We start from the raw sequence: 25244 nt of genomic DNA, 5'->3' as shown, positions 1-25244 counted from the left end.
ATGGCTTTACCTACGTCGGTACCATGACGGGGCCCCCAAAGGTGACAAAAAGGCAATCTGTAGACATGAAAAGTATTTTTTGTTTCATGTGGAAATTAAGTGCCCATACGACATCTAAGCAATGCAGAGTGTGCTTGCCTTTAGAAGTAAGATCCTGAAAAAGACCATAAAAGAGATTTCTATCCACAGAAGGGGCTTCAACTGGGCTGAGAGCAACATCAATTTCAGCACACCACCACTAGAAGTACTCATTTCAGCTACCTGCAGAGGTGCAGGGACCTACAAGAACCATCTAATGTCGATCTACGAGCTGATCAGTTGACCTCTGACCACAAAAACACAGTCTTTAAATGGTTTTTCCATCCTCAGCAGGGTCTTCAATCGAGCTTAGAGCAACATCAAGCTCAGCTCTGCTCCTGGTCTGCCGTATGGTGTTCTCAACTCTCTCATCCCACCATTGGATGCTGCTTGCCATCCCTCCTACTTTACTCCTCGTTACTGGAGCGACTTAGCACCGGGTGACCCAAGCAAAGGCCAACAGCTAAAGGCAATCTCCCAGCATTTACTCCTAGCCTCTTTGACTCTGAGCCTTTATACCACATCCTCCGCTGCTCCACCTGGTAATACCTAACATTCAACTAGTACATTGCCAGCTACACCTGACTACTACTGAACTACAATGCCTTCTCCCTTCATCCTCCTCACCTTGCTATTATCTCCTTATGCTCTCCCCAATAACATTACATCCTCCACAATTTCCTATACCTATCATAAAACTCATAACTCACCACTCTCACTACATCATCTCCTTACAACCCCTGTTCTGAAACATTGCCAGCCAACAGATCTCCCTGCCAGTCCTACTCTGAAACTAAACTGCTCTACTACTCCCTGCCGCTTCAACTGAACATTGCACTCTGGACCGCCCAGTCTGTTGGCAAAAAGACTTCCTTCATCACTACTTTCATTCTAGCTCTTCTCGCCTTGATTTTCTTGCTATCACTGAAACTTGGATCTCTCCCTCTGACACTGCTACCCTGGCAACCCTTCATGACTCCAAACTTTCTTTCTCTCACTCTCCTCATTACAGGCAGTGATGGCGGGCACCTATTTTCTTCCCGCCTTCACACCTCACACCCACAATGCCACATCCCCCCCATCGCCTTTAAATGTACACTCTCAACTACTGTTTTCCCCCATCTTCTCATTTCATTTCTATAGATTGCCCTCCTGGTCCCACTGGACCATTTTTTCGATGAACTTGTCCATCTTCTTGATTCTCTCTCCCCATCACATCACCTCATCCTCTTAAGTGACTTTAAGCTTCCTTCTCCTAACACTCTGCAAAACTCTGACCTTGAATCTTTTCTCAATGAACATGCTATCACTCTATTTATAGCCTATCCACTCACTTTGCGGGCAACTCTCCTGCTGTCATGATCTCTGCTTCCAAAAGATCAGGACTTGCCCGACTCCCTTGGAAGCAGACCCATAACCCCGGTTCCGAGTGCCAGCCAGTCCCGATTGGGACCTTTTGGACCCTGTCCTGGCGCCAGTGGCACCAGGCTCATAAAGATGCCCAGTCCCAGCGCTGGAAGCGCCGGGCTCATAATGCTTGGGTGGACTTACCTGCAGCAGACCATGCTGCTTACTTACCTGCCAGTTGAACCCCGGATCCTCTTCTGTTTGGGACTACTTTTCCTGTTGGGTGGGGCAGGAGCCACTCCCTAGGTTCAGAACACTGGAACTCTTCTGGAAAGCAGGAACTCTTTTCTTACCTAGGCGTGGCTGTGGAAGGAGACACCTAAGCACTACAGGAGGGTATTTAAACCACACCCGATGGATGAATCTTGCTTTGTGTTATTCTGCATTCTCTGCAGCAGAACGCTCATCGTGTCTTCTGCTTCTGATCCTGGGCCTAAGGAAACAAAGGCTTACCATCCTGGAATCCAGTCTTCAGCAGCACCTGTAAAGACAAAGAAAGAACAGGTTAGCACTACGGTCTTCAGTGGCAGCGCATCTCTTACCTGGTCCATCGGCTGTCACCAACGCCTCGTGCTGCATTCCGGCACCTGAAAGACAAAGGCTTACCTACTCTTTGCATGTTCCGGAGGTCTTCGCACTGCATTCCGGCATCTGAAAGACAAAAGCTTACCAGCTCTTCGCACGCTCCGGAGGCCTTCAGCGCTGCATCCCGCATCTGAAAGACAAAAGAAGGTGCGTTTAAAGACATTGGGCAACTTTCTTACTCACGTGCCATTACTCCTTCCCACGCCGAATCCAGTGGGTATTCCAGCACCCTTCAGCTTCTCTAAAGCTCCGAACTTGTACCTGCAAGATAAAAGGGACAATTAGTGCGCATCGTGAAGCAGGCTACAAGCGCTTACCTACATGCTTCCAGGCGCTTCTATTCCTCACGCGGGTTCGATCCTCAACTCTCATCAGCCCGCCATCCGCCATCGCCGGAACTCTGCAAAACAAGAGATATCATTACAAAAGACTTTTAAGACATTTGAAGCGCCCAGAACTTACCGTTCGTGCAGTTAACGACGGACAGCAGTCCTCTGAGGTCAAGAGGCCTGCACCCTTATCCAGTGAAGGAACTGGTTACGGCACCCTGCCCCGAGGCAGATGGAGAGCTCGGCGTTCACTTACCTAAGACATCTTACTCTTCGAGTCAGACATACAGTGCACAGAGGTCCAGCCCAAAGAGCCAACCGTGTGTTACACATCACCTTTGAAGATACAGCATTCACCCAGTCAAGACCGGCGCCTCTGCGGGAATCAGGTCAGCGTTACACCTGACCCCATGTTCATCTCCAACTTTATTCAGCACAAAACACTTCTGTGACACCATCTCTTTCAGACCATCCATTGTATCCACTACCATTATCTCTCCTGCTTCTAACTTTTCCTCTCCACCTACAACTCCCATTTCCAAGAGAACATTTAAACCCTCTGCTCTCCCTAATTTCCCCTCTGACCTTCAACTCTCATTCTCCTTCTCTCCAGATCATTCCTCTACTGACATTGCCTTCTCCACCTTTCAGTCCCTACTTCAGGACTTCTCTTCTCACTGCTATCACCCCTAAATCCCAGTGTCCTCAACCGTGGATCCCCCCATTCATACGCAGACTCCACACTGACATGTGATGACTCCTACATTGATTAAGGTATTCCTCCACTTATGAGAACTTGCAACTATACCTCTCTGCCCTTAACTCTCAAGTCTTCCCTTGATAATTTTAAAAGGAATTTCTACCTTTCTCGCTTTGACACACACTCCAACCATCCTTGCTGACTCCAAGGCACCATAAAGTCACTCCTTACTCCTCCTAAACACACAACTAATAATGCTGCTATTTCAGCTAGTGACCTTGCTAAATACTTTGCTTCCAAAATCTCCAGAATCGCTCCTCAACCTCCTCTTGCTGCCTCCTTCTACTTTCTTCACACCACCTACTCTACCATCTTTCACAACTTGTGTCCTTCTTTGGAATCTGAAAGAAGCAGAACAAAGTTCACACATCAGTTGTACCAACACAGAGGAAGTCCTTGTACTGCTAATGAAGGATAATCCCTCCTGAGCCCCATCAGATCCTATTGTGCCTCAGCTTGTCATACCTATTACCCCTATGGTGGCCTCTCACCTCACTAATCTATTGAACCTGTCCTTTGACTCCACCTGCTTTCCCTCTACTTTCAAAACGACCATGACCATCCCTTTCCTGAAAAAGCAAGGTTCTGATCAAATCCTGTCAACCAACTTTCAACCTTTGTCACTTCTTCCTCACTACTGTAAGGTGTTAGAAAGTTGTGTTCAACCGTCTTACTAACTTTCTTGACATGCATAACCTTTGTGACCCCTTCCAAGCTGTTTTCCGCTTCTGCCGCCCCACTGAACCTGCTCTTATGAATGCATCCAACTGTATTGCCTCTGCTACACATTCCAACCTATCCTCTATCCTAATACTGGACAAATCTGCTGCCTTTGATAACATTTATCACTCTAATCTCCTCAATACTCCCTCCGTGCTTGGAATCCGTGATCAAGCACTTACCTGGATTGAGACCTAATTGGAACCTTGTAAAATTATCTGTTTGTAGCACCAACCCTGTTAACTCACTCCTCTTACTGTTTGTGTTCTACAAAACTCTGCTCTCTGGGCATTTATCTACTCTGTTGGGTTCTCGTACCAACTCTTTGCAGATGATACCCACATCTTTTTCTCCTTTCTTGAACTTTTCACTGACCTAACTACCAAAATCTCTGACTGTCTCTTTGCTATCAAATACTGGATGGCCTCACACTCTCTTATGTTGAACTCCTCCAAAAGAGAGGTGCTTTTCTGTCCTACAAAATTATCTCTGTCTTCTCCTCCCCAGTCTATTCAGTTCCCATGTGACACTCTTCGCTATTCCTCTTCATCTAGAAACTTTGGTGTCATCCACGACCCTTCACACACATTCTCTACTTTCATCTCTAAAACTGTTGGCTCGCCTCAAAGAAAATAAGGCACCTCTTTCCCTTCAAAACATCTCCTATCCCCTCGAGTCTTCCCAAAACTGCATTACTATACCAGTACCCTCTTTGGTCTTCCAAACTATGCATTCTGTACCCTTGACAAGATTATTAACCTTGCTACCAGGATTCTCTTTGAACTCCTGTGGGATGTTTTTACCCATGCATCCAAGCCCTACCATAAAACTGTGCATTACTGGCATTGAAAACATCATGACGGCCAGAACTCCCCAGAGAGTGCACAGGGAAAACATGAAGACTAGGCTGCCACCCATTTTGCCTATGTTGTGAGCACAGGAGGGCACTGCCTAAAACCACCATTGGGCTACACACACAGTAGCCTGAAACCATTGGGAATGGCAATGCTGATTGCCAAAAGCAACCCAGAACTATGGGGAATTCATTTTCTTAATGTCAAAAATGGATGCAATACTGGTGCTTACCACTATCAGAAAGCCGGCGTTTTAAAACCACCAGACGTTTGTGTAGAACTGAACAAATGAACCCAAACCAGGCCAAGGAAAGACTTGCTAAGAGGTGGATACAATGTAAAACTATATTCTGAAATGACTTGAAGGAAGTAATTATTTAATGTATATATAAAAAATAGCTGGGGATGTCAGCAGCTTAAGTGAAAATGGACAGAAAGCCACTAAAATCGAAATGTTTAAAATAAATGAGTGACCTACTTTTGAGTGTAACATAGGTTGCAATTGTTTAAATGTCATAGTTTTGAACTTAGAATCAGCATTCTAGCTGCATGTGCAAAAATTGTAAGTTGGATTTGAATGTAGAAAACTGGGAACTAAAGGGACATTTAGCTGAAGCCTGGCTGAAGAGAGTGAATTCTGCCCGGCAACTACCCCCGACAGGAGTGAAACCTGCTCAGCCACTCTTCCCAGGCCTGGCTGCATTTTGCTGCCCCTGGCAAAAGGAGATAACACTTCTCTGATTGAATTAGGGGAGTGGCACCTGGGGACTACAGGAAACTAAACAAAGCACTGTCACTGGCTCAGGCAAATGTTATATTGGGGGGTCCGTAAAATGGCTTTCTCTTGGGAGAAACTGGGAGGGGCAGTGCCTGTGAGAGCAAGCTGAGCTTGGGGGAAGTGGATAAACCAGAAATTCCACCATGTGCTTTGGAAAAACCACACCCCTTTGGGGCCAGAGCATGATTTTAAAAAGATGGATAATTCACAGTGCGGACTTGTCAAAATTATATAAACAACACCATCATTCTTGTGATTTTTCTGTGCACATTTTAAAAGGTGTTAGGACCCTGTGGTATGTTCTTGGGGATAGTAGCAAAAAAAAGGTTGTTACTCCAAATGAATGCAGGTTAAAAATCTGACACTTTATCATCTGAAACCCATATCCTTGGGGCACATTTGTGTAAAATCTGGAAAGGTTTAGAGGTCGTTATCTGGATGAAAAGGGGAAGAATTCTGTCATAAGTGGACACAACATCGTAAAAAGACAGGGATCGGATGGTTTGGTGCTACAGAAAATATTTTAACTGGACCTATAATATTAGAAAAATGATACATAGATAAATATGTATTTGGGTCAGAAATAGATTGTGTGCAATTTGACAAGGGGAGGTTTCTCTGACCATAAAACCTACAGCATCACTCTGACACTCCATTTCTTTCCCCCAATCAAGGGAGAGAGGAAAGCTTGGCCAATGATAAGTGAGAGGGGCAGGTTTAGCTAGGCCCAGGCACATACCCATTTTCAAAACACATAAAAGGAACATTGAAACCCAGGTAGAGACATTCACTTTCCACTTTCTTGCGGGACGCTTTGCCGGGAGACTTCAGACTTCACATCCAGAGATCCAGACTTCAAATCCATCAATCTCCAGAGACCAGAAATTAACTCCAGAATTTGTAGCAGAGAGGCCTGAATCCACAAGCTGAATCCTCTTCAGCAGGCCTCAAAACCAACCAAACTATTCAACAGCCGGGCGAGCTGTTTGAATTCTTTGCCAAGAACTTTTGCAAGAACCTGTAGCAGTATCCAGAAAGCAGTGCTGTATCCGCAACCAGAGAGAACCAGAGACCAGATCGCTGTGAAGAACTGCTAGCAGAGGTCCAGCCAATCCTGACCCGATCAGTGACGAAGCCGCATTCCTGTCTAAATTATAGTGTGAGTACCCAGTCAGGACTGTGCCAAAACCAATCTCTTAGTTTAAAATAATCTAATCCAAACTATTTTAGCCTATTAGAACTGCCTCCTAGAATCGTGTCATTCTGTCATTTTTTAAACTGAAAACTGTCATCTGTCATTCTGTGCTTTAAAATTTCAAATCCAAAAAACTACCTTTACTAAATCGGCCGTATCTCCGGAACTGTTTGTTTGAGTTTTAACTGTCATCTTAAAGCTAAGATTCTAAGCTTTCCAACGAGCCTAGAACCGACTTCTTACTCCTTATAGTGCCTCTGTAATTACGCTCGACGCACGCGACTAAATTTGGCCGCGATTTGACATTTTGCTTCATTTCAGCCACGTGTAAAAATATTTGTCCGTGCTTTCCTTGCTGAAATTCGTGTGCAACCTGACAATCATTCATAGAGCATTGCTAAAGTGATCCTGAATTAATTTAAGTAGCTGTCACCCACCCTGAACCTCTATAGGGAATTAAAAGCCTTTTTAGCATATTGTTCACTTAATTGCAACCACATAAAAGGATTTTGCCTGTGTTTAAAACTCCTACCCGTTTTCCTCTAAGCTTGCTAGGGGGGAACGGAATTATATTTGATTTGCATTCCTGAGAACTGTGTGCTTTCCTCCCATCTCTTTACCTTGCATAGAGGGGGGGTGGGTGAATTGTCAAAGAAAAGTGATTACATTGTCTTTTGTTGAAGTCATATCAAGTTTATTTTCTGTACTGCATTTTCATTCATCATTGCATTGTCCTTGAAGCCATAAAAGCATTCTCAGCTACTTTATCCTCTCTATATCAACTTCTGAGCCATTAAAAAGAGTGTACCGCTATAACATTATCCATTGTTGATCAACATCATATTCTCAAGTGTGATATCAAATATTAATTTACTATAAAAGTGTGATAGATATATATTGTTTAATTTCCAAATAAACCTTTTAAATTTGCAAAACAAACCTACTTCTTGGCTCAGCGGGGTCGGGGGGATTCTGAGAGAGGGGTGTTATATAAGGGTTGTCATCCAGAGTAAATGAACGGGACATTAAAAATACATCAATAAGGGCTTCCATCAGCATCCCAGACTAGGCATTGACTTAGCTGTAGTGTTGAATTGAAGTCGCTTACAAAGTGGGGGTTCGTAGCCGGGATATTCTGGATTAGATTTACCACTTGTGCAGCTTAATACAGTGTGTCAACTGACCGGATACACATATCCGGTTAGATCACCACGCTGTTTTACACTGTGAAAGCACCCCTCAAAGGAACGCTCTAAGGAAACGGTCTGTTTTGCAAAATAAAATACAAACTTCTGTAAGTCAGGAAGGAACTCAAATTCCAGAATGACGACACTGGTAGACATCAAAATAGCCAGAGAGCACTTCTTACATAAGCTATTTGTGAGAGGTGAATGGACTGAGCAGGGCCAGGATGCGTGGTTGCAGGCAATCACACGACAGGTCACTGCAACTGGTTTAGATACCTGGAGAGATCAGGGTCCCTTACATGTGGCCCTGAGTGAACTATACATGGCTCCTAAAGCTAAAGATGAACACAACAAGATGGTTAGGATAGCGGCATATTTGTATCTTTATATGGGAGCCATGCAGGACAAATGTGCTGAAGGCCAAGATCTGGCAAATAGGCAACAGATCGCGTTAGAGAAGGCCCAATCTGACCTGGTCTCTTCTGAGCAGAGGATGCACAGAAGCCAGGAGTCAGAAAATGAGAGCAGACAGTATCTCATTAAAATCAAAGAGGACATGTGTATCCTGCAACAGGAAAAGTCTGACCAGGATACCAGATTTCTGGCCTTGCAGAAGGAGTACCAAGAAGGTTTGGACTCCTTACTGCAGAGCCAGAAAAAGCTGGAGCAACAATTGGATTTCAATAGGGCATGTACTGTGCAGGAAGTCACCCTGCAAAGCCACCTAGATAGGGAAAAGGCAGAGAGCAATAAACTGATCCTGAAAGACCTGGATACCCAGGCAGAGTTTGATCAGGAGCGCCAGAAAGCTGGTGCCTTTCAAAGGCAGAGGGACGACCTGGCGTCACAAATGCAGGCTCTTGGTCAGGAAAGGGATACCTTAGGCCAGGAAGTCTGCCATTTAAAAAGAAAAATTTAAGAAAATCACATGGCCCTCCAGGGGCTGGGTGACCTCCAAAAAGAGCATCAGGGCTTGCTAGGTCACACCAGGAGGGTGGAGGAGGCTCTGGCAAGAAAGGAGCAGGCCAGTAGGGATGGGACTCAGGAGGTAACCCTCCTGCAGCAGAGACTGGCCCAGCACTCCAGGACCAATCAGGAGGCACAGAGAGAAAATGAGGCTCTCTGTCAGCACAATGATAGGCTCCAGCAACAGGTAGCCATGCAGGAGAGACTGATAGAGTCTAGTAAGGCCTTAACTGAGGAACTGAAAGCACAGGCTCTTGCATTGCAACAGGGAGCAGGGGCTGACAGAGATGAAGTTCACTGGGAAAGGGAAACACCTGAGCATAACCTCAGAAGCCCTAGTACCAGAGGCCTTCATCTCTCTCAGTCCCTGGACTCTGCCACCCCCATGTCCCCTGGCGCGCATGAGCACAGGGCCACAGGAATGGCAGATTACTATCCAGCCAAAAGTATGGGGCTCATAGGCCAGTACCACCCAGGAATGGATGGGCGGGCACCCGGGTATGGGCACATAAGTACAGTGCAATTTAGTGGGGAACCCCAGGAAATTAGGCCCCCTAAGGGCATCCTAAAAACCTCTGCCCAGTTAGGTCACTGGGGGGGGTACTCTTCAAATCCTGGTAGCAAGGAGGGATCTGAAGACTCCTCTGAGCATCACAGGACACAGGAGACCAGGTCCCCACATTCTGCCAGCTATTCCCAGGCTCGCAGAATCCGGGAAAACCTGGAAGATCAGACGGGCACCTCTGGGAGCAGTGCGTCTGAATCAGAGGATGAATGGACCAGGGTTACCCGAACCAAACAGGCCAATAAGGTGAAAAGGGCCTTGCTTAAGGACCCCTTAAAACAGATTAAGGCAATCAGTAGTGTTATCACGCCTTATCATAAGAACGCCAAGTATTCTGTTTGGGAACACTTGGAGCTCTATGAGCAAATGATGGAGACTTTCCATTTGAAGGACAGCAGTAGCTGCATCGTGTACGTCAAATGGACATTCTCCCCTGAATACTCCAGTTTCTTTGCGGTGCTGGAGGACCAAAACCAACCATTCAAGATGGTCCACATATAGGGCGGCCATCTTGAAACATTTTTCTCTACATAGAAATCCCCAAGAGGCTCGCAAGGCAGCCTACAATTTGCAATGTGGGGAGGATCAGGCCCCACAAGAATTCGTGCAAGAATTGAAGCGTGCCTTTGCGCAGACCACCAGAAGGGTGCGCACGGACAGCAGAGAATTCATCAACACATTTTTCCCTGCTCTTCCCAAGTACATAATGACCCAGCTCGTGAGAGATTTTCACGAGAAAAGATCTTTAGACTGGGTCATTGAGCAAGCCACCCGGGTCTATGAGGTGCAGAAGCCCATAGAAAATAAAAGTAATGCGCAGAAAAACCCCAAAACCAACAACACCCCTGCTGTTGCCAAGGTGGCGGAGGTAAAGGTTGCCCCCGATTTAGATTTGGAGATGGGGGGGGGCCTAAAAACTCTAACACCAGAAGGCCCTCGGCCAGTCACAGACAGGGAGTCAAGGAGGTAGTCCCACAACTGGGGTCCCTCGCTCCCCTGATTATGTAAATCCCCGCTACAAGGGAAACCGACCCATCCTGGGTTATGTGTGGACTCCTCCAGCCCAAGGGGGGGATCCAGTCAAACACCTAACCCAGGGAACTTCCCTCCTAACTTCCCACCGGAGGGCAGGAATTCTCCAAATCCTGGGCAGAACTTTTTCCCCAGGTATCCACCCAATTTCCAGCCCCAAAATCATCCATCCTTCTTTCCACAATTCCCTGAGCCCAGACAACCTAATCTGGGGAAGGGGAGGCCAAGGGTGGAGGGGTACCCAAATCTTCCCAACCCGGGGTATTACCAGAGAAGGGATAGCTACCCTTACCTGGATCAGCCCAGGGGAGAAAACAGAACCCGTATCAACCTGAGCGGGTTTCCCAACTTGAGCGCCAGGTCCAAAATATGGCACGGGATCTGGGTCACATACTGAGGGCTCAACAGAACCCTCAGATGAGCATGCCACCGCAGAATGCCCCAAACTCTGGACCTAGTGCTCCAGAACAATGACGGGGGCAGCACCCCGATAACCCACCGGTTCCCAGGGTTCCCAGGGAGGAGGCACAAGGGGAAGGGGGGTGTAAAGCCTTGGAGGAAGCTTCCTTCCCAACTTGTAAGCAGCCCCTGGAAAACCAGGAACCGGAAACAAAATCTTCTACCCCTAAAAGTCTGCCACCCAAGGAACAGAGGGGAGGGAAAAACAAAGTACCCAAACAGACCCATTTTGTGGAGGAGGTACAGGTCTTCCAATTTGAGGGAGAGGGATCCTCAGAGGATCCTGGGGAAAGGATCTGCTCCTTCAGAGATGGGGGAACTCCTCCCAAGGAAAAATGGGTCCCAAGGGATTTCAACCCAGACTGGGTAGATGTGGGGATTGAGCTGTCGTTGCCCATCATTCTATCCCAGAACCAACAATACCAAAATCCCATGGGTCAAACCTATCCTGATGACTGCCTCCAAAAAGGGGGGGGCAGCCCAGAACCCGAAACCATTTCAAGTTGCCAACTTTTTCTTTCAGATTCCCCAGGCTCTTCACAGAATTCTGCCCAAATCTGTTCTCTCGCCATGTCCGAAACCAGAAAGTTAGCCCACCAGTTGTCCTAAAAATTTGCATTATCTGTGCCCCCTTGAGGAGAAGGAGGGAAGATACTATGCCCCAGTACAAGTACAGGGGCAGGGTACAATTTGGGCACTGGTGGACACTGGATCCCAAGCTACCCTTCTGTCCAAAAGGGCCTTTGATGAACTAAATGCAGGAAGGGGGGAGAATTACTGAATTCCTCTTACCTCTCTTCCTGGACAACTGCAGAACTTTGACGGGAAGGAAATTCCTGTCGAGGGTACTGCAGATTTGGACATCATAATTGGGCGACACAAGGTGAAACACCCGGTCATAGTAGTGACTCCAGAGGGCACCCCTTTATTACTAGGGAATTACCTCCTGAGAAGGTTGTCATCCCTAATAGATTGTGTAAACAAGGTCCTCTGGACCCAGAGTAGCCGACCAATACAATTAAAACAGAGTGTCAACCATGTTAGTTTAAATGGCACCTGCCACATGGTTGAACAAAAATCTGACCAAGTAGAATTTCACTTCCAGAACAACCAAATTCCAGACGTGACAGTAATAGCAGTAGGCCAACAGACTGGTTATGGGGGTCCTCTCTATTTCTGAAAAGGAAACACTCTGAATTCTTTACCAATCCACAATCAGACACTCCCACTCCTATAGTCCAGAAAGATGTGAAATCAGCTCAGAGCCTGGCTGATATTCAGCAAATTGGAGAGCAGTTGTTCATCCCTGTTCAGTTAAATGATGGGAAGGACTCTGTTCTCGCCCGAGTGTGTGTGAACAACGGTAAGAGCTTCATCAGCGAAGCCATGTTCCGCCAACTCCCAAATGATCCAGCCATTCCCACATTCAAACTGATAGACAAATGGGAAATGGACCTGGAAGCACCCAATTCCAAACATCTCCTGCCAAGCAGGTGTATGCTCAAAATCTCCATTGGCAACAAGAGCATAGTCCATAATTGTTGGGTCGTGCGAGACGTCACTGCCGCCTTTTACTTAGGCAGTGACATTCTCAATCGCTTTGACATTAATTTGGACCTAATAAACTTCAAAGCTTGGTCCCAATTAGCGGATAATCCCATGGGCTTTGATGATTCAGAAAAAGCATTTAGGTCAGCTCAATTGCTACCTTATGCAGTTGAAATTCAGAGTAAAGAGGAAGTCACCATCCCAGAAAAGACCCGACAATTCTCCCTGGAAGTGAAAGTTAAAAGAGGACAAAAATTGAAAAACCCTGATGCTTATATTCATCTAAATGCTTCTCTCCAACACAAGGGTTGGGGGTAAACCCAACACCATTAGTCAACATAGAACATGACACCATTCCAATAGAGGTGGATAACAGTGACTTAAAGAGTATTACTCTAGCCGCAGGCACCATTATTGGAATGGCGGTTGATGACCGACATTTCTCCATTGATTTAGGAAATGAACTGTTAGGACCAATCCCGAAGGACTGTTTTGACAGTGACAGTGAGGACAATACAACACCAGACAGGATTTTCACCCGGCATGGGGGGACACTTCTTGCCCTTATGGTAAGGAAGATGTGACTTGTGACTTCAGAGGGGATGAGGTGGTTTTCCAGGTCCATGAAGGCTGCCTTTCCCACCTGAAGCCTCCGGTCCAAATCAGCACTCTGACCAGGGACTTCTCCACCCAGCTGGAGGAGGCCGCGGCCTCTGAGATGGCAAAACCAGAAGTCTTTCCAGGCTTCAGGCAGATGGTGGAAGAGAGAGTCAACCTAGCTGATGCCTGTGTGACTCTGGAACAGAAGCAAAAGTTAAAACAAGTTTTCTTGGATTTCCAAGATCTCTTTGCGGTAGACTCATATGACTGTGGTCGCACCGACATCCACACAACAACAATTCCCACGGACCCTGGAATGACTCCAGTGTTTGTGAAACTATCGTTTGCCTCTCGCATCCATGGAGTCCCTTACTGAAATAATTAAGAACCTTGAGTCCCGGGGAATAATCCGTCCAGTCCACAGCACTTTCAATAATCCGGTGCTGGGAATATTGAAGCCAAACGGCCAGTGGAGGCTCTGCGCCGACCTTTGGGAGCTCAACAAATGGGTCCATACTTCCCGATGGCCTCTGCCCTACATTGACCAAGGGCTGGCCCAGATTCAGGGGTCACAGGTATCCACTGCGATTGACCTGACCAATGGATACTGGACCGTGCCTGTCAGTAGGGAGGACCAATACAAACTGGCTTTTACCTTTGGGGGCCAGCAGTACACATGGACCCGGACTCCCTTCGGATACCTCAACTCCGGCAACAAATTCAACATTTTCCTACATAAGGCCATGCCCGACCTGGGTGCGAGGGGCAACCTGGCTTATGTAGATGATGTCCTCATCAAAAGTTCATCTGTGGAGGAACACGTAGCGGAGATCCGTTATGTTCTGACGCAGTTGAGGGCCGCCAGAGCAAAACTTTCCTTTCAGAAAGCACAGTGGTGTAGAACCCGTGTTAATTTCTTGGAGCATGAGATTACTCCTCAGGGTCTCTGTCCCCAAGAAAAAAAAGTGGAAGCACTCCAGAAACTGAAGGATCCCACAACTCTGCGGGAACTAAGGAGCCTCCTTGGACTGACTAATTACAGCAGAAAGTTCATTGAGGGCTACGCAGAGATCACCAGACCCCTGATTCATCTTCTGAAGGGGGGGTCAAGTGGGAATGGGGTCCAGAACAATCTGAGGCAGTAAGACAACTCAAGAGAAGCCTCTCACAAGCGCCTTGCCTAGTTTACTCTGTCAGAAACAAGGAGTTCTTCCTGGAGACAGGGTTCTCTAATAAGTGCTTGACGGCAGTATTATGCCAAAAGCATGACAAGGTCAATAAAGTAATCTCCTATGCGAGCAAAACTTTATCCTCTGTGGAGGAAAAATTCAATGATTGTGAGAAGGCACTCCTGGCAATGGTGTGGGCATTGAAGAATTACCGCCCGTTTATCCAGGGGGAACACATCATAGTGGAGACTCCACACCAGCCTCTGCAAAGTCTCCAAAGTGACAGAATCCGGGCCGGAAATGTGAGTAATTCCCGAATTACTTCCTGGATTCTGTCAATGCAAGGCTTTCCTGTGGAGGTCAGATATGGCCAAAACAAGAAGAGTCCCCTCGCGCAAGGTCTGGCTGACTTTCATGGTTGTGCCAGAGAAAACTGTCTCGAGGACGAAAGTCTAAAAATCAAGGACAACATGGAGGCATACCTTAATTCTCCCCACAAAGTCTTTGAAGAAGACAAGTGTGAGGGAATGCCCACTGTCTATGTGGATGGATGCTCTTACCATGTTGAGAACAACGGGGAAAAAGAACTGGTGGCCGGCGTAGGGAACGCATAGGTGAATGAGTCCCCAGAACCCTCCACTGGATACAAAATTGGTCCCCGAAATAGTCAGGTGGCAGAATTGATGGCTGTGCATCAAGCCATCCTCACTGCTGTCCAACATCAACTCCATGAACTGGTCATAATCACAGATTCGGATTATGTACGGAACGGGTTCGTGGAGCACCTGGTTAATTGGAAAACCAGAGGCATGTTATGTGCTAATAACAAACCCCTGAAACATGGGAAGTTAATCCAAAATATTGATGACCTGGTCACCTCAAATGGGATGACCATCTACTGGAAAAAGATCAAGGGTCATTCCAAAGTAGAGGGACCATACAAAACTGGAAATGACTTAGCTGATCAGCTGGCCAAAACCGGGGCCATCCAAGGTGATCTAATGGAGATTGAGACCCTGTTGGGGGAAATCCAGGTCACTGCTATCACTAGGTCCCAGACAAATGCTCACAATGATCTTTCAACTGCACAATGGAGTAAGGAGACCCCTGATGTTGATTTAATTACAGCTCAGAAGGGGGATCCAATAATTGGTAAGTTTTACCAACACATTGAGGATCCTGAGAACTTTCCCCTGACGGATACCGATTACATTGGGAAAGAGGACCTAAGAGTGTTGATGAAATGTCCAAAAAGGTTCCGGATCCAAGACGGTTTGTTGGTAAGGAAATCCCAAGCTGGCCATGATCAGTGGGTGGTCCCTACCTCATTCCGTAGCCTGATGTTAAGTCACGACCATGATGCGGCCACAGCCGGTCATAGGGGGTTTCACGCAACACTGGAAATCTTAAGAGAGGTTGCATACTGGCCACACATGGGGCAGGACCTCGACCAATACTTGAAGGGGTGTCTTGTGTGTGCACAATTTCACCCATCATCCCTCACACACCGTGCAACTCTCCAAAAGAGGGGGATGACACTGCCATGGTCAGATTTGCAAATCGACTTTGTAGGCCCTGTAATTCGCTCATCTAGAGGAAACAAGTACATGTTGACCATCACATGCTTGTTTACCAAGTGGGTGGAATGTCTCCCGGCCCCAAACTGCAAGGCAGAAACAGCAGCTGCCCTGATGATTAACCACATCTTTTCCCGTTTTGGTCTACCTCAAAGGATTGAGTCAGACAGAGGTAGCCATTTCACCAGCGAGGAAATGACAAAGATGTGGGAGATACTGGGGGTTAAAATGAAGCTACACATTGCTTACCGGCCAGCTTCTTCTGGAAAAGTGGAGAGATACAACCGAACCATTGTGAGCATCTTAAAAAAGTTTGTGGCAGATTCTGGGCCAAGTTGGGATATCCGATTACCTCTGGTCCTAATGGCCATCAGATCTACCCCTTCATCTGCAACTAAAATGTCACCATTTGAGTTGATGACCGGACGCAAGATGGTGCTTCCCCAGCATTTGCTCTACAGGACCCAAGAGCAGACACTGATAAATGTCTCCAAAACTCATGAGTATGTGGAGAATTTAAGGAAACACCTTCAACACGCTTTTGCCTATGCTCAGCGGAATCTAGAAAGATCAGCTGAGAGCATGAAAACCCACTACGACCTGAAAACAACCAGGAAAGTATATGAGGTGGGAGACCGGGTCTATCTATACAATTTCCAAAGGAACCAGGCCAAACAGCGAAAATGTTTGCCTACATGGAAGGGACTGTTTGAAAGTATAGACAAAATCTCCCCAGTAGCGTATAAGATCCGCATCCCCAAAGGTAGTCTGGCGGAAGGGGAAGACAAGTGGGTACATATAAATCAGCTAAAGTGTTGCCATCCTAGGCACACTCTGCAACAACTGGAGGAATCCTCTGGAATCCCAGAGGGGACCGCTCCAGATTAATCCAGTTCCAACCTAAAATATCCCACAGATAGTCTCTGAAATATTATGATTCTTGTAAAAATGCTTCCTGTTATATCTTGTTTTTTAAAAAAAGACTGAAAAATGTAACTGGATGTATAAAATGTATGTGTTCGCCACACCATTAATAGTGGTGGAGAAATGTCTATGAATAGGTATTGCCGCTTTTGCTTTATCATCCTAGGAGAGATGAAACCACGGAGACTGACCAAGGAGAACGACCCGGAGACCGGGAGCAAAGATCCGAGGGGCCCTGGGTACCGCCCAATATTCCAATCAGGACAGGCGAGGAGAACCGATCGATGCAACCGGATGGAGGAAAAGATGCTGAACTGTGCCATCTATGGAATTGGAAGAAGATGAGGCGAACATCCCAGATCTTGCGAGTTCCATCAGTTAAAGATCAAAATGGCCATCGCAAGAGGGGGGGCTTGTGGGATGTTTTTACCCATGCATCCAAGCCCTACCATAAAACTGTGCATTACTGGCATTGAAAACATCATGATGGCCAGAACTCCCCAGAGAGTGCACAGGGAAAACATGAATAATAGGCTGCCACCCATTTTGCCTATGTTGTGAGCACAGGAGGCCACTGCCTAAAACCACCATTGGGCTACACACACAGTAGCCTGAAACCATTGGGAATGGCAATGCTGATTGCCAAAAGCAACCCAGAACTATGGGGAATTCATTTTCTTAATGTCAAAAATGGATGCAATACTGGTGCTCACCACTATCAGAAAGCCGGCGTTTTAAAACCACCAGACATTTGTGTAGAACTGAACAAATGAACCCAAACCAGGCCAAGGAAAGACTTGCTAAGAGGTGGATACAATGTAAAACTATATTCTGAAATGACTTGAAGCAAGTAATTATTTAATGTATATATAAAAAAAAGCTGGGGATGTCATCAGCTTAAGTGAAAATGTACAGAAAGTCACTAAAATCGAAATGTTTAAAATAAATGAGTGACCTACTTTTGAGTGTAATATAGGTTGCAATTGTTTAAATGTCATAGTTTTGAACTTAGAATCAGCATTCTAGCTGCATGTGCAAAAATTGTAAGTTGGATTTGAATGTAGAAAACTGGGAACTAAAGGGACATTTAGCTGAAGCCTGGCTGAAGAGAGTGAATTCTGCCTGGCAACTACCCCCGACAGGAGTGAAACCTGCTCAGCCACTCTTCCCAGGCCTGGCTGCATTCTGCTGCCCCTGCCAAAAGGAGATGACACCTCTCTGATTGAATTAGGGGAGTGGCACCTGGGGACTACAGGAAACTAAACAAAGCACTGTCACTGGCTCAGGCAAATGTTATATTGGGGGGGGCGTAAAATGGCTTCCTCTTGGGAGAAACTGGGAGGGGCAGTGCCTGTGAGAGCAAGCTGAGCTTGGGGGAAGTGGATAAACCAGAAATATCACCATGTGCTTTGGAAAACCACACCCCTTTGGGGCCAGAGCATGATTTTAAAAAGATGGATAATTCACAGTGCGGACTTGTCAAAATTATATAAACAACACCATCATTCTTGTGATTGTTAAGAGGTGTTAGGACCCTGTGGTATGTTCTTGGGGATAGTAGCAGAAAAAAGGTTGTTACTCCAAATGTATGCAAGTTAAAAATCTGACACTTTATCTCTGGGGCACATTTGTGTAAAATCTGGAAAGGTTTAGAGGTCGTTATCTGGATGAAAAGGGGAAGAATTCTGTCATAAGTGGACACAACATCGTACAAAGACAGGGATCGGATGGTTTGGTGGTACAGAAAATATGTTAACTGGACCTATAATATTAGAAAAATGGTACATAGATAAATATGTATTTGGGTCAGAAATAGATTGTGTGCAATTTGACAAGGGGAGGTTCCTCTGACCATAAAACCTACAGCATCACTCTGACACTCCATTTCTTTCCACCAATCAAGGGAGAGAGGAAAGCTTGGCCAATGATAAGTGAGAGGGCCAGGGTTAGCTAGGCCCAGGCACACACCCATTTTCAAAACACATAAAAGGAACATTGAAACCCAGGTAGAGACATTCACTTTCCACTTTCTTGCGGGACGCTTTGCCGGGAGACTTCAGACTTCCCATCCAGAGATCCAGACTGCAAATCCATCAATCTCCAGAGACCAGAAATTAACTCCAAAATTTGTAGCAGAGAGGCCTGAATCCACAAGCTGAATCCTCTTCAGCAGGCCTCAAAACCAACCAAACTATTCAACAGCCGGGCGAGCTGTTTGAATTCTTTGCCAAGAACTTTTGCAAGAACCTGTAGCAGTATCCAGAAAGCAGTGCTGTATCCGGAACCAGAGAGAACCAGAGACCAGATCGCTGTGAAGAACTGCTAGCAGAAGTCCAGCCAATCCTGACCCGATCGGTGACGAAGCCGCATTCCTGTCTAAATTATAGTGTGAGTACCCAGTCAGGACTGTGCCAAAACCAATCTCTTAGTTTAAAATAATCTAATCCAAACTATTTTAGCCTATTAGAACTGCCTCCTAGAATCGTGTCATTCTGTCATTTTTAAAACTGAAAACTGTCATCTGTCATTCTGAGCTTTAAAATTTCAAATCCGAAAAACTACCTTTACTAAATCGGCCGTATCTCCGGAACCGTTTGTTTGAGTTTTAACTGTCATCTTAAAGCTAAGATTCTAAGCTTTCCAATGAGCCTAGAACCGACTTCCTACTCCTTGTAGTGCCTCTGTAATTGCGCTCGACGCACGCGACTAAATTTGCCGCGATTTGACATTTTGCTTCATTTCAGCCACGTGTAAAAATATTTGTCCTTGCTTTCCTTGCTGAAATTCGTGTGCAACCTGACAATCATTCATAGAGCATTGCTAAAGTGATCCTGAATTAATTTAAGTAGCTGTCACCCACCCTGAACCTCTATAGGGAATTAAAAGCCTTTTTAGCATATTTTTCACTTAATTGCAACCACATAAAAGGATTTTGCCTGTGTTTAAAACTCCTACCTGTTTTCCTCTAAGCTTGCTAGGGGGGAACGGAATTATATTTGATTGCATTCCTGAGAACTGTGTGCTTTCCTCCCATCTCTTTACCTTGCATAGGGGGGAGGGGGGTGAATTGTCAAAGAAAAGTGATTACATTGTCTTTTGTTGAAGTCATATCAAGTTTATTTTCTGTACTGCATTTTCATTCATCATTGCATTGTCCTTGAAGCCATAAAAGCATTCTCAGCTACTTTATCCTCTCTATATCAACTTCTAAGCCATTAAAAAGAGTGTACCACTATAACATTATCCATTGTTGATCAACATCATATTCTCAAGTGATATCAAATATTAATTTACTATAAAAGTGTGATAGATATATATTGTTTAATTTTCAAATAAACCTTTTAAATTTGCAAAACAAACCTACTTCTTGGCTCAGCGGGGTCAGGGGGATTCTGAGAGAGGGGTGTTATATAAGGGTTGTCATCCAGAGTAAATGAACGGGACATAAAAAATACATCAATAAGGGCTTCCATCAGCATCCCAGACTAGGCATTGACTTAGCTGTAGTGTTGAATTGAAGTCGCTTACAAAGTGGGGGCTCGTAGCCGGGATATTTTGGATTAGATTTACCACTTGTGCAGCTTAATACAGTGTGTCAACTGACCGGATACACATATCCGGTTAGATCACCACACTGTTTTACATTGTGAAAGCACCCCTCAAAGGAACGCTCTAAGGAAACGGTCTGTTTTGCAAAATAAAATACAAACTTCTGTAAGTCAGAAAGGAACTCAAATTCCAGAATGACGACACTGGTAGACATCAAAATAGCCAGAGAGCACTTCCTACATAAGCTATTTGTGAGAGGTGAATGGACTGAGCAGGGCCAAGATGCGTGGTTGCAGGCAATCACACGACAGGTCACTGCAACTGGGTTAGATATCTGGATAGATCAGGGTCCCTTACATGTGGCCCTGAGTGTACTATACATGGCTCCTAAAGCTAAAGATGAACATGACAAGATGGTTAGGATAGCGGCATATTTGTATCTATGTATGGGAGCCGTGCAGGACCAATGTGCTGAAGGCCAAGATCTGGCAAATAGGCAACAGATCGCGTTAGAGAAGGCCCAATCTGACCTGGTCTCTTCTGAGCAGAGGATGCACAGAAGCCAGGAGTCAGAAAATGAGAGCAGACAGTATCTCATTAAAATCAAAGAGGACATGTGTATCCTGCAACAGGAAAAGTCTGACCTGGATACCAGATTTCTGGCCTTGCAGAAGGAGTACCAAGAAGGTTTGGACTCCCTACTGCAGAGCCAGAAAAAGCTGGAGCAACAATTAGATTTCAATAGGGCATGTACTGAGCAGGTAGTCACCCTGCAAAGCCACCTAGATAGGGAAAAGGCAGAGAGCAATAAACTGATCCTGAAAGACCTGGATACCCAGGCAGAGTTTGATCAGGAGCGCCAGAAAGCTGGTGCCTTTCAAAGGCAGAGGGATGACCTGGCGTCACAAATGCAGGCTCTTGGTCAGGAAAGGGATACCTTAGGCCAGGAAGTCTGCCATTTAAAAAGAAAAATTGAAGAAAATCACATGGCCCTCCAGGGGCTGGGTGACCTCCAAAAAGAGCATCAGGGCTTGCTAGGTCACACCAGGAGGGTGGAGGAGGCTCTGGCAAGAAAGGAGCAGGCCAGTAGGGATGGGACTCAGGAGGTAACCCTCCTGCAGCAGAGACTGGCCCAGTACTCCAGGACCAATCAGGAGGGACAGAGAGAAAATGAGGCTCTCTGTCAGCACAATGATAGGCTCCAGCAACAGGTAGCCATGCAGGAGACTGATAGAGTCTAGTAAGGCCTTAACTGAGGAACTGAAAGCACAGGCTCTTGCATTGCAACAGGGAGCAGGGGCTGACAGAGATGAAGTTCACTGGGAAAGGGAAACACCTGAGCATAACCTCAGAAGCCCTAGTACCAGAGGCCTTTATCTCTCTCAGTCCCTGGACTCTGCCACCCCCATGTCCCCTGGCGCGCATGAGCACAGGGCCACAGGAATGGCAGATTACTATCCAGCCAAAAGTGTGGGGCTCATAGGCCAGTACCACCCAGGAATGGATGGGCGGGCACCCGGGCATGGGCACCTAAGTACAGTGCAATTTAGTGGGGAACCCCAGGAAATTAGGCCCCCTAAGGGCATCCTAAAAACCTCTGCCCAGTTAGGTCACTGGGGGGGGGGGTACTCTTCAAATCCTGGTAACAAGGAGGGATCTGAAGACTCCTCTGAGCGTCACAGGACACAGGAGACCAGGTCCCCACATTCTGCCAGCTATTCCCAGGCTCGCAGAATCCGGGAAAACCTGGAAGATCAGACGGGCACCCCTGGGAGCAGTGCGTCTGAATCAGAGGATGAATGGACCAGGGTTATCCGAACCAAACAGGCCAATAAGGTGAAAAGGGCCTTGCTTAAGGACCCCTTAAAACAGATTAAGGCAAACAGTAGTGTTATCACGCCTTATCATAAGAACGCCAAGTATTCTGTTTGGGAACACTTGGAGCTCTATGAGCAAATGATGGAGACTTTCCATTTGAAGGACAGCAGTAGCTGCATCCAGTACATCAAATGGACATTCTCCCCTGAATACTCCAGTTTCTTTGCGGGGCTGGAGGACCAAAACCAACCATTCAAGATGGTCCACATATAGGGCGGCCATCTTGAAACATTTTTCTCTACATAGAAATCCCCAAGAGGCTCGCAAAGGCAGCCTACAATTTGCAATGTGGGGAGGATCAGGCCCCACAAGAATTCATGCAAGAATTGAAGCGTGCCTTTGCGCAGACCACCAGAAGGGTGCGCACGGACAGCAGAGAATTCATCAACACATTTTTCCCTGCTCTTCCCAAGTACATAATGACCCAGCTCGTGAGAGATTTTCACGAGAAAAGATCTTTAGACTGGGTCATTGAGCAAGCCACCCAGATCTATGAGGTGCAGAAGCCCATAGAAAATAAAAGTAATGCGCAGAAAAACCCCAAAACCAACAGCACCCCTGCTGTTGCCAAGGTGGCGGAGGTAAAGGTTGCCCCCGTTTTAGATTTGGAGATGGGGGGGGCCTAAAAACCTGCCTGCGCAGAATAACTCTAACACCAGAAGGCCCTCGGGCCAGTCACAGACAGGGAGTCAAGGAGGTAGTCCCACAAATGGGGTCCCTCGCTCACCTGATTATGTAAATCCCCACTACAAGGGAAACCGACCCATCCTGGGTTATGTGTGGACTCCTCCAGCCCAAGGAGGGGGATCCAGTCAAGCACCTAACCCAGAGAACTTCCCTCCAAACTTCCCACAGGAGGGCAGAAATTCACCAAATCCTGGGCAGAACATTTTCCCCAGGTATCCACCCAATTTCCAACCCCAAACTCATCCATCCTTCTTTCCCCAATTCCCTGAGCCCAGACAACCTAATCCGGGAGAGGAGAGGCCAAGGGTGGAGGGGTACCCAAATCTTCCCAACCCGGGGTATTACCAGAGAAGGGATAGCTACCCTTCCCGGGATCAGCCCAGGGGAGGAAACAGAACCCGTATCAACTTGAGCGGGTTTCCCAACTTGAGCGCCAGGTCCAAAATATGGCACGGTATCTGGGTCACATACTGAGGGCTCAACAGAACCCTCAGATGAGCATGCTACCGCAGAATGCCCCACACTCTGGACCTAGTGCTCCAGAACAATGACGGGGGCAGCACCCCGATAACCCACCGGTTCCCAGGGAGGAGGCACAAGGGAAGGGGGGTGTAAAGCCTTGGAGGAAGCTTCCTTCCCAACTTGTAAGCAGCCCCTGGAAAACCAGGAACCGGAAACAAAATCTTCTACCTGTAAAAGTCTGCCACCCAAGGAACAGAGGGGAGGTAGGAAAAACAAAGTACCCAAACAGACCCATTTTGTGGAGGAGGTACAGGTCTTCCAATTTGAGGGAGAGGGATCCTCAGAGGATCCTGGGGAAAGGATCTGCTCCTTCAGAGATGGGGGAACTCCTCCCAAGGAAAAATGGGTCCCAAGGGATTTCAACCCAGACTGGGTAGATGTGGGGATTGAGCTGTCGTCGCCCATCATTCTATCCCAGAACCAACAATACCAAACTCTCATGGGTCAAACCTATCCTGATGACTGCCTCCAAAAGGGGGGGGGGCGGCCCAGAACCCTTAACCATTTCCAGTTGCCAACTTTTTATTTCAGATTCCCTAGGCTCTTCACAGAATTCTGCCCAAATCTCTTTTCTCGCCATGTCCGAAACCAGAAAGTTAGCCCACCAGTTGTCCAACAATGTGCATTATCTGTGCCCCCTTGAGGAGAAGGAGGGAGGATACTGTGCCCCAGTACAAGTACAGGGGCAGGGTACAATTTGGGCACTGGTGGACACTGGATCCCAAGCTACCCTTCTGTCCAAAAGGGCCTTTGATGAACTAAATGCAGGAAGGGGGGAGAATTACCGAATTCCTCTCACCTCTCTTCCTGGACAACTGCAGAACTTTGACGGGAAGGAAATTCCTGTCAAGGGGACTGCAGATTTGGACATCAAAATTGGGCGACACAAGGTGAAACACCCGGTCATAGTAGTGACTCCAGAGGGCACCCCTTGTTTACTAGGGAATGATCTCCTGAGAAGGTTGTCACCCCTAATAGATTGTGTAAACAAGGTCCTCTGGACCCAGACTAGCCGACCGATAAAATTAAAACAGAGTGTCAACCATGTTAGTTTAAATGGCACCTGCCACATGGTTGAACAAAAATCTGACCAAGTAGAATTTCACTTCCAGAACAACCAAATTCCAGACGTGACAGTAATAGCAGTAGGACAACAGACTGGTTATGGGGGGTCCTCTCTATTTCTGAAAATCAACCTTTTTTTTTTTTTAAAATATATTTTTATTTTGTATATAAACCAAACAACAATACAACTGAACATAAATAAACACATTTAACAACAAAAAGCACTGCAATCCCCATCCCTCCCCCCTATGAGCCTGTATGGTGTTTGCCATCGGTATCCGCTGTGAACGGGGGGGCGTCATCGCTCTCAGATTCAGTTGGAGCCGACCCCGTTCCGAACAGTTCAGCTATTAACAATTTCCAAGCCGCGAGGGAGCACATTTCCTCCTCCTCCCCTGCAATACTGGTATCCCGCCACACAGCCGTCTCGGCCTCCGCCCATTTCTGGAGATCCCTCCACCAGACCTCCATTCGTGGCTTATGACACTCCTTCCATCCCATGGCAATCCTACGTTTAGCAAGCACATAAGCCAAATCTTTCAATTTCTCGACATGTCTAAGTTTACGCGCTCTGGGATATCCCCCCAATAAGCAGGCCCAGGCCGAATCCACTTTGAGCGTGACACCCTTTCCTGCCAGCTTCTGCGCCACTTCACCCCAATAGCCTGCAATTACTGGGCACGCCCAGAACATGTGTATCATGTCTGCATTCTCCTCGTCACACTTGGGGCACGCCTGGCGTCCAACATCCCGAAATTTGGATATTCTCAGGGGGGTCATGTATGCCCTGTGCGTTATGTAAAGCTGTAT

This window comes from Ambystoma mexicanum, chromosome 7q (assembly GCF_040938575.1).
Source record: "Ambystoma mexicanum isolate Mex_15411 chromosome 7q, UKY_AmexF1_1, whole genome shotgun sequence".
NCBI lineage: Eukaryota > Metazoa > Chordata > Amphibia > Caudata > Ambystomatidae > Ambystoma > Ambystoma mexicanum.
The sequence above is the reverse complement of the archived record's forward strand: the minus strand, read 5'-3'. Positions refer to the sequence as shown.